The sequence below is a fragment of the Mycteria americana genome, chromosome 4, assembly GCF_035582795.1.
Source record: "Mycteria americana isolate JAX WOST 10 ecotype Jacksonville Zoo and Gardens chromosome 4, USCA_MyAme_1.0, whole genome shotgun sequence".
Classification (NCBI taxonomy): domain Eukaryota; kingdom Metazoa; phylum Chordata; class Aves; order Ciconiiformes; family Ciconiidae; genus Mycteria; species Mycteria americana.
This window is the reverse complement of record NC_134368.1, coordinates 45,845,253-45,859,313: the sequence shown is the minus strand read 5'-3', so window position 1 is coordinate 45,859,313 and position 14,061 is coordinate 45,845,253.

Here is a 14,061-nt window from a genome sequence, read left to right as displayed (position 1 = left end):
GACAATAACTAAGCTAGATATCTGAATATTCTAACCCACTAATACTTAAAAAGTTTTGAAAAGAAGTACTGCTTTACCAATTATCTTGAAAACTATACACCAACTTGAAACCTCATTTACAAATACTCCTGAAAGCCTCTAATCTTAATTTTTCAAAATTTTTTAGAAATCAATTGTTAAGAATCTCTTTCACCTACAATAGCATTTCAGAAATACCAAGGCACAGACACTACCGGAAAAAACTAATCAAACTTTTGAGTTGTATCAAACACTTCCATACTGGAAAAGCTGCTTGGCTACATAGTATGTTGGGTTTCTTTACTTCAGCTCTGTGGGTCTTTGCAGCAGCTTCTGGAGCTTCAGATGTTCTCTATAAATTGTACCTTCCTTCAACAGGCAAACTAACAGTTTCTTTGTGGAAAACAGTACAGCTAAACAAACAAAACAAATTGGAACAGTATAAATAGAATAAAAAATGCTGAACATAGATTTGGTGACAAATGACAATTAATCAACATAATGAGACCCTTAAAAACAATGTTTTCCCTGGCCTAACACTTAATTAACCTGTAAAAGTTTCCCAGTTTGAATTAACTAATGGGTAACAAAAAGTCATTATACCATGAGAATTTTCTTCTGTTCTGAACTATCACGTACTAGTAACAAGTATCACAGCTTTCCCGTTCGAAAGCACAAAGTGAATTAAAAGAATAAGCTCTTTGTGTCTTCGTGTTCTCCATCTATAGCATTAGGTAATCAGGCATCAATTTATTCTTCCACAACTCTATGCATCGATTGTTTGTATGAAACATATTGCCAGCAGACTTTCTTTTTAGATTATATTAAAGGGCAAGAACGCTTTCTTTCATCTCCTGTTTGCTCTATCCACAGAACAGTTTTAAAGAGTCTGTCTAAACTCTAGGGGAATCACCACCTATAATAGAAAACATAAAATTACTCTTTAGCAGAAAGCACTGCCTACTTCACCTTCTTCAACTATAAGGCTCCTTTCAATAACGAAGTAATCAAAGAGATTAGTGGGGTTTTTTTCGGTTAAACATGACCAAGATTCAGGCAACGTGTCTCCGAGTACATAACCTGCAGGACTATTCCCATGTAAATTTGAGGCTTGAGAAATTGGAAGTGTAATTTTCAAGGCAGTCAAAAAAGACAAATACACCTCACGTCAATTTTTTAGCAAGCTTTGGGAAAGGATATATAACTTGCTATTACTGATGCACCCTTGTAATGACCTTACGGTTCTCCACCACCCTCCCAAATATCACTCTTTTTCTTCTTTATCTTTAAACACTGACAGTGAAGCTGAAGAGGGAGGAGAAAAGAGTAAGGTAAAAAAATTTTAGGAATATTTATTAACTTAATAAATCAATTTGATGCAGCATTAAAAAAAAAAAAAATAAGATTAAAGAGTTGTTGACCTCTTCCTCAGACAGTATATAAAGGATCAACCACAACTGATCCTTTGATCAGGTGATCCTGAACAGGTTGTATTTCACAGAGATTTCAGAAGAGATGACCACACAGTGCAGGGCTGAAGCACTCTTCTGCTGTTCATACAGAGGTATTTTGTTCCCATAAGGTAAAAACAATATCCTATTTACCAGAAAGCTTTACAGAAACAGCGGTAAAAGGGCGACAGTCAGACAGCATGGTATAGTGTCAAATATACTTTTTTCTCCCCTGAATGCACCTTTCTAGTTTTTTTTTTTCCTGCTCAGACAACACCATTAAGTGAAGGAAGGCAGAGGGCTATCATTTGATTCTCACTATAATATCACTACCAGCAAATTTTGAACACCTTGGAGTAACATTACAGATTACCTTCCCAATACTATTTTGGAATCAAATGAGCAAGTTAAACTTGGTGAATGCTGTGACTAAAAAAGAAAAGCCAAAAGGGAAGAACTCATTCAATAAAGACGGAGAAAGAGATACAAGCTAGATTATTTGTCTGTTATATATTTTACAAGTATACAACCCAGACTGGCATTTTAACCAAAATGGCTTTTAGCCAAAGCCAAAAAGCAGCCTGTTATCTAACTGGAAATTACATTGCAACATTGAAAAATACAACTCATTCACAGAATCAAATAAAAATAAAGATACAGTGGGAAAAAAAATTAAATGCATGAACACAGACACAGTGAAAGACAGACATAGACACAGTGAACATAAAAGTATACCAATAAAGACATAGACACAGTGAAAAAAAAAATGAGCTGCATGGATCAATTCTCATTCTTCCTTTTTCATCCCCTGAAGTAAATAATCTACTTCCATAAATACCAGATCATAAATTTTCCATTTCACACATCTTCAACTGTAACTTAACAGAAAGCATAATCCTTTTGTTCAAATTCAAGTGCATGTACTGAAGATCTCAAGTCCATACTAAGTTGACCTGTATAAAGGTCAATACATGCCGTAGCAAAGCATCTCCTCCAAAGTCCTACCTACGTTTGCAAGTCAAGTCCTCCCATCACCCAAATTGTCATCCCTTTTTCTGCACAACTCTGTGAGTAGCTACTGTTGTATTAGTTTAAGATTATCTTAAGACCTGCCAGGACTGATATAAAGTATACACGTTTGGGAAGTATACACTGAGAAGATATAAAGTATACACTGAGAGAGATGGGATTGTTCAGCTTGGTGAAGAGAAGGCTCGGTGGATTTAATCCGTCTGTCTAAAAACCTGATGCTGGGAACTAAAGACGACAGAGCCAGACTCTTGTCAGTGGTGTCCAGTCACAGGTCAACAGACACAAACTGAAACACGGCAAAATCCACTTAAAGATAAGAACAAAGCTTTGATGCTGTAAGGATCATCAAATACTTGAACAGGCACTGCCCATGCTGGTTGTGGAGTCTCCATCCTTGGGGATGCTTAAAACCTGAGTGGACACAGTCCTGATAAACCCACCCTAGCTGACCCTGCTCCCTGCAGGGAGGCTGAACTAGATGATCTCCAGAGGTTCCTTCCAACACTAAGTACTCTATGGTTCTGTAATTAAAAGCAAATTTAAAATTACTCCAAACATTATACTTTTAGTTGGGAATAAAAGTATCCATACTTTGTTTCACTGGAACAGGTATTTCAGAATTCATCTACAGCTAAATCCTAATTTTTCTGGTCTCATCATAAAGCATTACAAATATTATGCTACAAATCAGAGAAAACCCGATAATTTTCTCCTAGAGAAATCTTAAGACCTTCAAGGTTTATGTAAGAGATGATAGTGATGTAGGAATTGCACTCTTTCCTGGTTCCTTGCACTACAGAGGTATCAACTAGCATACACCTGCTGCTAAGAATATCATCAGCAGGCAGAAAGAGGTAAGAACTGACCTTATTTTTATGGGAAAGAAATACGGAGACAGGAATCCCATCTCCTCCTGTTCGAATTCCTTGCCTCTAGATAATCCAAGTAAAAACATGCCTTGTAGCCCCTAAAGTAGTAGTGAACCTTAGCCTTCAGAAGGATAGAAGAGCTGCTACATACTGCAAAAGTGAATGAGGAAAGGTGTTGCTGAGGGAAAGGACTAGACTTCACAAGTGGTCAAAAAGAATTATTCATAGTTTTCCATTAAAGTAAATGAAAAAGGCTTACAGAAAAATGGGGATCTCTTCAGGTATTACATTAGTATATATTTTCTAGCAGTATATGAATAAGTTAGGAGTTTGCAGTTGGCAAGGTTAATAGGTATCTTCCATTCACGTGAACATCAGCCTTGAACTTCTTCCTTCTTTTACGACCTTAGAGACAAATAGCTTCCTTCAAAGCCCCCCTTCCCACATCTGGTAGAATTATTATGGTAAATACTGGAGTACAATCATTTATTCCATTCTGCTTTGAATGAGTTTCTTCTTCACGTTTTCATATGGGGGGGGCAGAAAGAAAAAAAAAAAAAAAACACCAGACAACTGCGTTGTAAGTTATACAATCAGAAAATCCAAACTATTCCAAAACCAAGGTTGCTGCAGATTAACAATACTGTGGACTTAGATATATCACATTACATGCATATGAAAAAGAAGCCTGTATGAATGCCAAAACACAACAGAAATGTTGCAGGCAAAGATTAGTCATATGTTTGACAACTCTCTGTATTCAAATTGTAATATTCACAGAAAATTACAGCAGGCATTGGCACAAGTGCTCGGAAAGCTAGGAAGTGCAAAGGGAGTCATTGCAATGTTTCCCAACAGACAAAGAACAAATAAGAAAATTTTTCTTTGCAGAAAATCCCTCCAATATATTAACCAAAAAATGCATCTCCACACAGGAAAAACATTTTTGGTAGGTTTACTGAACAAAAGACTTGTGGTTCATAACCAAAGGTACCAAATAACTTTTTTAAAAAATAAAATAATATAAAAAATAAATCACTCAGAATTAATTCTGTGTGAACACAGAAGAAAGTGGATGTATGTCTAATACTATTAGTGGAAAGCCAATAAAACGTCACAGAATGGAATTAACAGTGTGAGGAAACAAGGTGGGGCTCTGTCACTTTACAGACTGCAAGGTAGAGACAGTGAAGAAAGAAAGGAAAGAAAAATATGAAGTGCAATAATTTTCACTGCTGAAAACATGGAATAAAAGAAATAAGCAGAGGAGAACAGAGAAGAGGAAAAACTAAGTAGACCTGACAGGTTTCTTCTGGAGTCTTCTTCTGGCATGGGGATGTGGGGGTTTTCCCCACACACACTCCCAATTTTGGTGTATAAAGGAAGGACAAAGGCAATATGGGGAAACAAAAGATCTATGTGACAGCCTTCCAGAAATCAATATTTACTTCACTCATTACAAGATTTTGGAAAGCTGCTACTATTTTGAGTAGAAGTCAAGGAGAATTTTGTACGTACATAAACAAAAGTATATCTTATCCTTATTTGTTACCTGGGTTTCCGCTAAATTCTAGATTCACAGATTCAGCAGTTCCTTAGCAAACAGATCGATTAAGAAGAGATATACTTTATAATTTAGAAAGCATATGCAAGAGAAGCATAAAAGTTTCGTACCACTTACTAAGCATCCAAAACATGACTATGGCATTCACTGACCAACCATTTAGAAATCAAATGGTATCTAAAATGAATTGCATACATATATGGCAACTTAACACAATTGCTATGACTTCACAAGAAACATCATCTTCAAGAGGACATTTCTAGTTTAGAAGTAAGGTGGAGACAAAAAAGTTCTCGACCTTTCAACAAAGTGTCATAGCAGCAGATGTTCCTCAAGCTTGTGCACAAGTGGGGTGATATCAAAGCTGACGTATGCTCTTCCCACCCATTTGTACCATGACAGCAATGAAAGAACTCATTAGGCCAATTATGACTTCATGTCGAGATTTGAAACCGTTTGTAAGGAAAGCAAAATACACCTTGGGGCACTCAACCTTACATATTACAGCTATATAACCCAAAATTAAAATAAGAATTTTGTCTCAGAGTGCAAATACATAAGTTAACTGAAAAAAGCAACACTATTTAACAGATTTCTATTAAAGTATATAACAGCCAGTAATGAAAGACAGAGATTTACAGACAACATTGTGGCTGAAAAAAATCTTTCCATCACTTCACACTTAGTATAGCTTCTTCTGCAAAAATACTTGTGGACTTTATTAAATATTTGCCAATATTCATTCTGCTCATGAATTCGACTCATTATGTAGTAGATATACTAACCAAGTCTTCTCAGAATTTTCAGCTACATCTTAGGCATACAAGTCAAATGAACATCAAAATTATTTTGATTTATGAAAATAAAGCGCATCAACCTTTAACCGGCTGTGTGCTTTTAACTAGCTTCAGTACTTCTGAAAAATCCCTCTCGGTGCCGTGAGTTAGGGTCTCCAAGGGGCTGAGAGCAGAGCAAAGCCACTGAATAAGTTTTGAACTTCTAAAAGAAAGAAGATGTCTCTGCTTTAGGAACTGTAACTACAAAAAGGAAAAAAACCAGAAAACACATCAATTATGAAGTGTTGAAATATACACTAATAAATGCTCTGAATAAAGAAATAGCACCGCTCTACTGATTAAATCTTTTGTTATATTTATTTCAAAGACCATCTAATTAATCAAATTCATCCAATACTATTGTGAAGCGTATCATAAGCAACATAGAACTTACAGGAGGAAAAGTACTTATATACACATGGCTTAATAAAAATGCCGAAGACATAAAGAAAACATTGCAAACACTATTTTCTTTGTACTGGCACATAAAGATGAACAAAAAGAAAAAAGAGCACACAAGCCAAAAAAAAAAAAGTAATGCTTAAAAGGGTGTAATCAAAAGCTTAGTTATTTTGCCAGTAATTAAATCAAATTTGATGTAACATTTAGGAAATTAAGTCTTGCAAATGTTTTACTATAACTGTCTTATCCTATTCTAGTCTTATATTCTACCTAGGTATTTTACAGAAATGCTTGTACCTGTACTGAAGTTAGGCAAAATAAATAAAATAAATGCAATAGAAACATCATAAGCACAGTGATTTGCTAAAGCTCAGGTAAGAAATGAGGAGTATATGCAAAAATCCAAAATACTCCTTTGTCCCAGGGAAAATATTCCATTCTTGTCAGGTTTTCACAGTCCCCTTCTTTCTCTTACTAGTATCCATATTACTATTATTCAGCTCTTTCCCCAAGCATTCAACATCTCCCAAAAAAATGAGTACTGACAACTTATTCCAACCATTTGATTACAAATGAAACTCAAATGACATCTAAACCTTTAAGTCGCCATTTGTTTTGTAACAGATTGTATTTGAGCAGCAACACAAATTACAGTCTGCAAATCTCAACAATCAACTTCTCCACAGTCCCTTCAACTTGTTGACCATAAGAGCACAGGATAAGCAATATCATTAAAACAATCATCTACCATCTTCATTAATGACCTGGATGATGGGATGAATGTACCTCAGCAAGTTTGCAGGTGATCAAGGGGAGGGGCTCACACACTAGAGGATACAGCTGTGCTTCAGAGGGATCTCAACTGGCTGGAGGAATAGACTGACAAATCTCATGAGAATCAAGAAAAGATGATGCAAAATACTGTAAGTGGGATAGAATAGCCCCATGCAACAGTCCAGTGAGGGAGCTAACTGATCAGAAATCAGCTTTGCACAGGAGGACATGCAGGGTCTGGTGGACAATTTGAATGTAAGTCCGAAATGCACCCTCGCAGAACTGAATATTAAGGGCATACTAGACTGCACTACCAACAGCATAACCAGCAAGTAGAGGGAAATTATTATTCTACTCCACATCTGCCAGACCACATCTTGAGTATTGTATTTCATTTTTTGCTCCCCAGTATAAGACATATTCGTACAGTGGAGAGCCAACAAGATGGTTTGGGGCTACAGCGTGGAATGTTTAAGGAGCAGCTGAGAGAACTGGGTCTGTTCAGCCTCTAAAGGAGAAAGCTAAGTGGAGATCATAGTGGTATACTCAACTATTTAAAAACAGAGCCAGACTTCCTGGGAAATGCACAACAAGATGATGAGAGGCAACGAGTGTGTACTGCAGCAAGGGAAATTTAGATTAGACGTAAGGAAAATATCGTTCATAATAAGGGTCACAAAAAACTGGAACAGGTTGCCCTGAAAGGCTGGCCAATCCTCACTCTTGAAAATACCCAGAACAAGTGGACAAGGCCGAGAGCAGCCCACATATCTTCAAAACTGGCCCTGCTCTGGGCAGGCAGCTGGATCAGATCAATTCCAGATGGTACAGAAATGGTATGGAATAAGGGGTGGAGATTGTACTGGGTCTGGCTGGGATGGAGTTAACTTTCTTTAGAGCATCCCTTATGGTGCTGTGCTTTGTATCTGTGGCTAAAATGGTGTTGGTAACACATCAATGTTTTAGCTATTGCTGAACTGTGCTAGCACAGCATCAAGCCAGTAGGCTGGGGGTGAGCAAGAGGCTGGGAGGAGGCACAACAAGGACAGCTGACCTATACTGACCATACCATATGATGTCATGCTCAGAAATAAAAGCTCAGGGAAAGGAGGAGGAAGGGGCGACATTCATCGTTATGGCATTCACTGTGTATAGGAAGGGGGGATGTTCATGGTTATGGCATTCACTATGTGTAGGAAGGGGGGATGTTCATGGTTATGGCGTTCATTATGCGTGCAGAGACGCTGCCTTCCAGGAAGTGGCTGGACATCTGCCTAACTATGGGAGGTAGTGAACGAATTTCTTTTTTTGCTTTGCTTAAGCATCAGGCTTTTGCTTTCCCTATTAAACTATAATTACCTCGATCCATGAGTGTGCTCGCCTTCCTTCTATTTTCTCCTTATCCCACGGGACACAGGAGTGAGCAAGATGCTGGGTTGGTGTTTGGCTGCTGGCTGAGGTCAACCCACCACAGGTGCCCTTCAACTTGAATGACTCTCTGATTCTGTGATATTTCTTCATATGTGTTTCTCACATATTCTATAGGCTTCAAAAAGCACTTCATAATGCTGTGAGGAAGAAGTTACTCATTACAAAAATTTGGACTGTCCCAAACTTTCTCAAGTGTTTTTGATGCGAAGAGTATGACAAATTCTGTATTGGCCAATATCCCAGGAGGGCCACAGATCAACTGCTACCACAAGCCAAGAATCTATACATTTATCTTCTTATCCCTTCCATCAATATCCACGGAAAAGTAAAAGAGAGAGGAACAATCTCAAGGAAGTTGGAGCAAAACTGAGAAGAGTGATTAGATGACACACCATACTCTAAGTTTCTGTGTGGGTATGTGTGAATTCTGACATATTTAAAAAATTTAAAGCATTTTTACTGTTGTGGGTGTTCACAGAAGATAGCTGAGCAACTGTTGTAATATGACAGCCAAACAAAAAGTTGCCAGATGCACTGGATTTGCCCTCCTTCCAAGGAGGGAAAAAACCTGAAGACAAAAAATTGAAGAATAAGCCAATAAGGCAAACCACAAGGTTTGATAATTTAGGTTTGGGGATTTTTTTTGTTTTAGGTTGGGAGTTTTGGGATGGGTTTTTTCCCCTTTTTCTTATTTATAAGCAACAACCTATTTATAAGCAACAACCATCTCATGCAGGGATGAAAACAAGGGTGGGGTAAGGGGTTGCATTGGTTCTGAAAAGTCTAATGAACTGCTACAAATGCCTCAGACAGTTTTCTCAGACCTAGAATAGGATGTGTGAAAACTAGAAAAAACTTTAACAAGCATGTTTATTTTATAAAGTCTGACAGACATGTTACATTTACATTGGTGAGATGCAGAAGGTTTGAAAGTACAGGCAGCAATGGACAACACAGGTACACTTACTTCATTGAAACATTCTCCTGACAGGCTTTTTGGGGCTTTCGGATTATCAAACTTCCCTTTCCAACAGACCACCACATGCTATTAACTTTATGATCTAGTTTTATAGCAGGAAAATGCTGCTTATCCATACCTGATGGCCTTGCTCATAGACATCTGTAGAAAATCAAATGCTTGCAGGTTTATGTTGCTGCATCTAACTTTATAGACAAACTACAAATACTCTCATTTTCATGGAAATTTGTTTTGTATTACCTAAATAACCATGCAAGATCATATGGCACAAGAACATGCAAAGAATTCATGATTTGCTAAATTTGAGATTGAACAATAAGAAAAAATTCATAAACATTCATAAGAGAAAAGGCTACATTACTTTAGATGATGATAATAGAAAAATAAGTGATATAAGAATGAAAAGAGGAATTGGGGGGGATTTAAAACCAAATTATTAAACAATTGGTATAACAAATAGCTTGATAAAACAGCAGTTACACTGAGCTCAAATAATGTAGAACATACCCAAATACATGCCTCTAACTTGAATTCAGCAAAAATATACCTGTATCAATAAAGTCGGTCTTTTTTTCATTATTGTTGTTGTTGTCACTATTATATTTACTCCTCCTGGACAAAACACCCAACAAGACCAAGGTAAGTTTTGCCTGCTTGATACAGAAAGATGAACCATGAATTAAGAATCCTAAATTCCATTAATAATGACAACCATCGGGACCCAGTTAACAGATGCTGAAGTACGTTAGTAAAAGTGAATGTGACAGATGAGTTACATTACAATGGATTACATACGGTATCCAGCTTTTCAAACTAAGAAGCGAACTGTGACGCCACCAGGTTATTTTTATAGAGGACAGTGGGAGTAGGCTACATTCCTGATTAAGAAATCTAAAATAAGCAAAGTAAGAAAGGGCCACCTTATAAATTAAATTGTTTAAAGATCAATATAATGCATAAGAAGAAAATTAATGCACTGTAGACACTACAGTGCTATCAATCCATGTTCTCCCTTTCTTTAGCATTTTGATATGGTTACTTTGAGATTATATGTTGATCTACATTAAACCATCAACCTGATGCAGCAGCTAGCTCTTAATTTAGAATTTATCATAATACTAAAGAGCAGAACTTTTAATAAGCTCTTTGGGTTTTATTTCTTTTGTTTTGTGGTGGGGGTTGGTTGGTTGTGTCTTGGGGTGAGGGGGTTGTGGCGTTTTTTTGGTTTGTGGGTTTTGTTGTTGGGGTTTTTTGGTTTGGGTTGGTTTGGGGGTTTTTTTGGACTCGGCCAGACTAGAAAGAGGAGGAACAAAAAAGAAAAAGGAGAAACTGAAGTTTAGTGAGCAAACAGGTAAAGAGCACTTATATCACTTGTCACAGTGAAATGAGGACCCTGTGCCTATAAAAGACTTATCTTGTGCCTTAGAAAGAGACACACATCAGATTAGAGTCTGATGCAACAGTTAGTAGTAGTCTGTGGTAGACAAGTGATCAGGGTTTGTTCTTCTACATAGTCCAGAACTCAAGCACCTTCTCAACACTCACACCTTTTGTCAAGTCTTTCAAAATAGCTCAAATTTGCTGCTTTACTTTAAAAAAACCCCACCTGTTACAGCAACAAGTCAGTTTTTGAAAAATATAATTATAGACTTGATTTCATTAGCAGTCAGTTCTAACAGTGCTCATAGAGATCAAAGTAAATTCTCACCTAATAAATGACTTGAACCACTCAGAATCCAAAACCCTTCAAGTAACTACTGCGATCCAGTTAAACAATATTGAGGTATATCAGTGAATGGCAACATAACAGCTGAGCAGATGTGCTCTGCCACTTGCACTATCCAGATGTGCTTTGAGTACTAAATGTATTAAAGCATTCATAAAGAGCTGTAACTCGGCAAAAAAAATCAGGGGAGGCTGCTCTTCTCCCCCAAAGAAAAACTTTAATTTTTACTTCTCCAGCCCCTCAAAGTTCACGTATGTGCTCTGTGACAACTCTTTTAAGACTGAAGAGTTCTTCCTTCCTTGACTGATCTCCCTAGTCATGCAAAAAAACAAAAACCAACAACCATTTGTTGATGAAAGGTTACCGTTTCTGCATTAAAGAGCCAGATATAACAACAAGATCTAGAGATTTACTACCTTTCCTCTTATTAATGAGCTACCTCTCAAAGACAAAAAACACTGAAAAGCAAGATAATGTACCAGGCAATTCACTTACTCAGGCAGCTACATGTGGCCATTTCCCATGCAGGATTTCAAGAACAAAAGCTTATATTCCATCTTTAACATTAGATTAAGTACCTATTAAAAGCTATGCTCTCTTTTCCTATCATTCCTTTTTAAAGATAATGAGAAAGATGACAGAAAGAAGAAAAATGAAAAAAAAATATTTTCGACTTTCACCTTTTCTCACCTTCTTTCCTGCTTCTCTTAGGAGACTCCTTGCAGCCACCTTAATGATTTTTCAAAATGTATTTCATTCTTCTCTGGATCGGACATGCCATCACCAGATGTATGACTTAGAACAGACTCAATGCTTGGAAAGATTCACTGGGAGACACAAAACAGTCCTAAGCACAGAGGTTTATTGTTCCTGGAGGGTGAGCCTGTTTTAAGCTTGAAATTAATTTTTATGCCAAATCTGGGAAAGGGGGGGTGGATGGGGTGGAATATGTCAAAACAAAAAACTCCAGATTTCATTCAGCGCAACAAACTAATTACATACAAGAACGAGAGGCACAACAAAATGGAAGATCTCCTCTCTGAAGGTGAAAAACAGATAGTAAAGCTCCACACTTCAGTTTCATTTGAAAATACTTCATGTAAACATGTGAGAAGTCAGCAGAATTTTACTTCAATGGAACTAAACAAAGATGACATTCTTTTCTTGCAACAAGCAAAAGTTGCAAGTAGAAATAGTCCTAGGCTAGCTCCTAAAATAAGGTAGCACACAACATAGAAATATGACAATAGGGACAAAAGATGTCAAGGAGGTTTCATGGTGGGAGACAGCCTCATATCATGGTATGCAGCTAAAAGAGCTCTAACAAAGGCTGCTGAGCACACTTCACTTTGGATGATAAGTGATGAAACTTCAAGAGCAGGCCAGGCAACAGGTCTCTTAGGTTATCAAAAACAAGCTCATCCTACAGTTTATACAATTTTGGTAGTCACTGATAATAAACGAAGCATGACTTAGGCCAATAAGGAGAAAAAAATTGCACCAGATGATTCGCCAAAAGACCCATGCCATAGTGCTGTTTGTTTTTATATATAGGTAGATATATAGATACATGCACATACATACACTACTGCAGCACTCTTCATCAAATTGATGTCATGTCTCTACCTGCTAATCGGGACTTACATGACAAGAACTGTCTCCACGACAAACCAGCAATTACAGAAAACCAGACAACTGCATTGTTGGGCATTTATGAGCATCATTACAGGATGATTCTTAAGACAGCAACTAAGTGATGGAGGGGAGGTACCTTCTTTGCACGAAGAACTGCAGGAGCTAGGAAGGAAAGGTTCTACACAGCATAAAGAATTAGAAGAGAACAGATCTTCCTATTCTCTTCTTTGCAGGTGGCTGTAATAAAGTCAGAATCAAGGCTCCTGTACTAATTTTAAATTCATGTAGAAAAATCCAAGATCATCCAATTTCCTACAAACATTCAACCTGCTTCTTTGGAAGTAAGAAGTTTCATGCCACCAGAAAAATAAACAACAGAATGATTTCTTCATTGGGCCAATAATAAAATAGTCACAACACAGTGTTTCAGAGATCCACATTTCAGTGTCCTTCATCACTTAACTTATATTTTATGTGAACACCAAGTCACGTAAAAATAATCTTTCAAAAAAGATTATTCTCACTGAAATATAAAGAACCTTTGGAACCCGTAATAAAGGAGAAAGAAAACCACTTCACATGATAAATTTTGAGAATGAGAGAGTAAACAAATGCCAAATGAACAGAACACTCCCAGGTATTACATTGTAGATAATGCTTTCCACATTCACTCAGATACAGCTCAACACTTACAAAATAAATTATACATATTCTAGCACTTTGTAGAAGGAATGCAGTCACAGCTGTAAGAGCACACATATAACCACTTTCTTGCATCATACAGAAAAAAAAAAGAAACCTGAAGCATCTGAAGGCTGCTATTTTTATTCTCTGTTCCTGACTGAAGTTTTTAGCTACCAGCAAGGAGATACTATGTAATTGGAAGTGTAGGACAATAGGGTATAAAATGAGGAAAAATAATCTATAGATACTCCCTATCTGTATTGCTACAAACAAAATTTCCTTAGACCATCTGTTCCTCTTCAGGTATAAAAGCTCCTAAAACAGATTAGGCTATTAAATAGTCATCCTGCAGAAAAGTTTCCTGTTGCTAAGAAACGGGAAGGAAAGTAATATGGCCAAGGTCAGCTGTTACTGAATTGATTCAGGATGATAAAATTTTTGACCCAATTTGACATATTTCACAAGGAATCAAACACACTGGTTGTTTAGGCTGCACTGTTTCCGCAAGCCTATTCTGCTTCGAAGTTTTATATCTGCATGGAGACTATGTATAAAAGTAAAACTGTTCAGTGAACGATGACAGAAATGTCGCTCTGGTTAGGCAAATCAACAGGGAATTACAGTACGTTGAGAAATCCTTCTTGAGGAGTTAAAAAAATT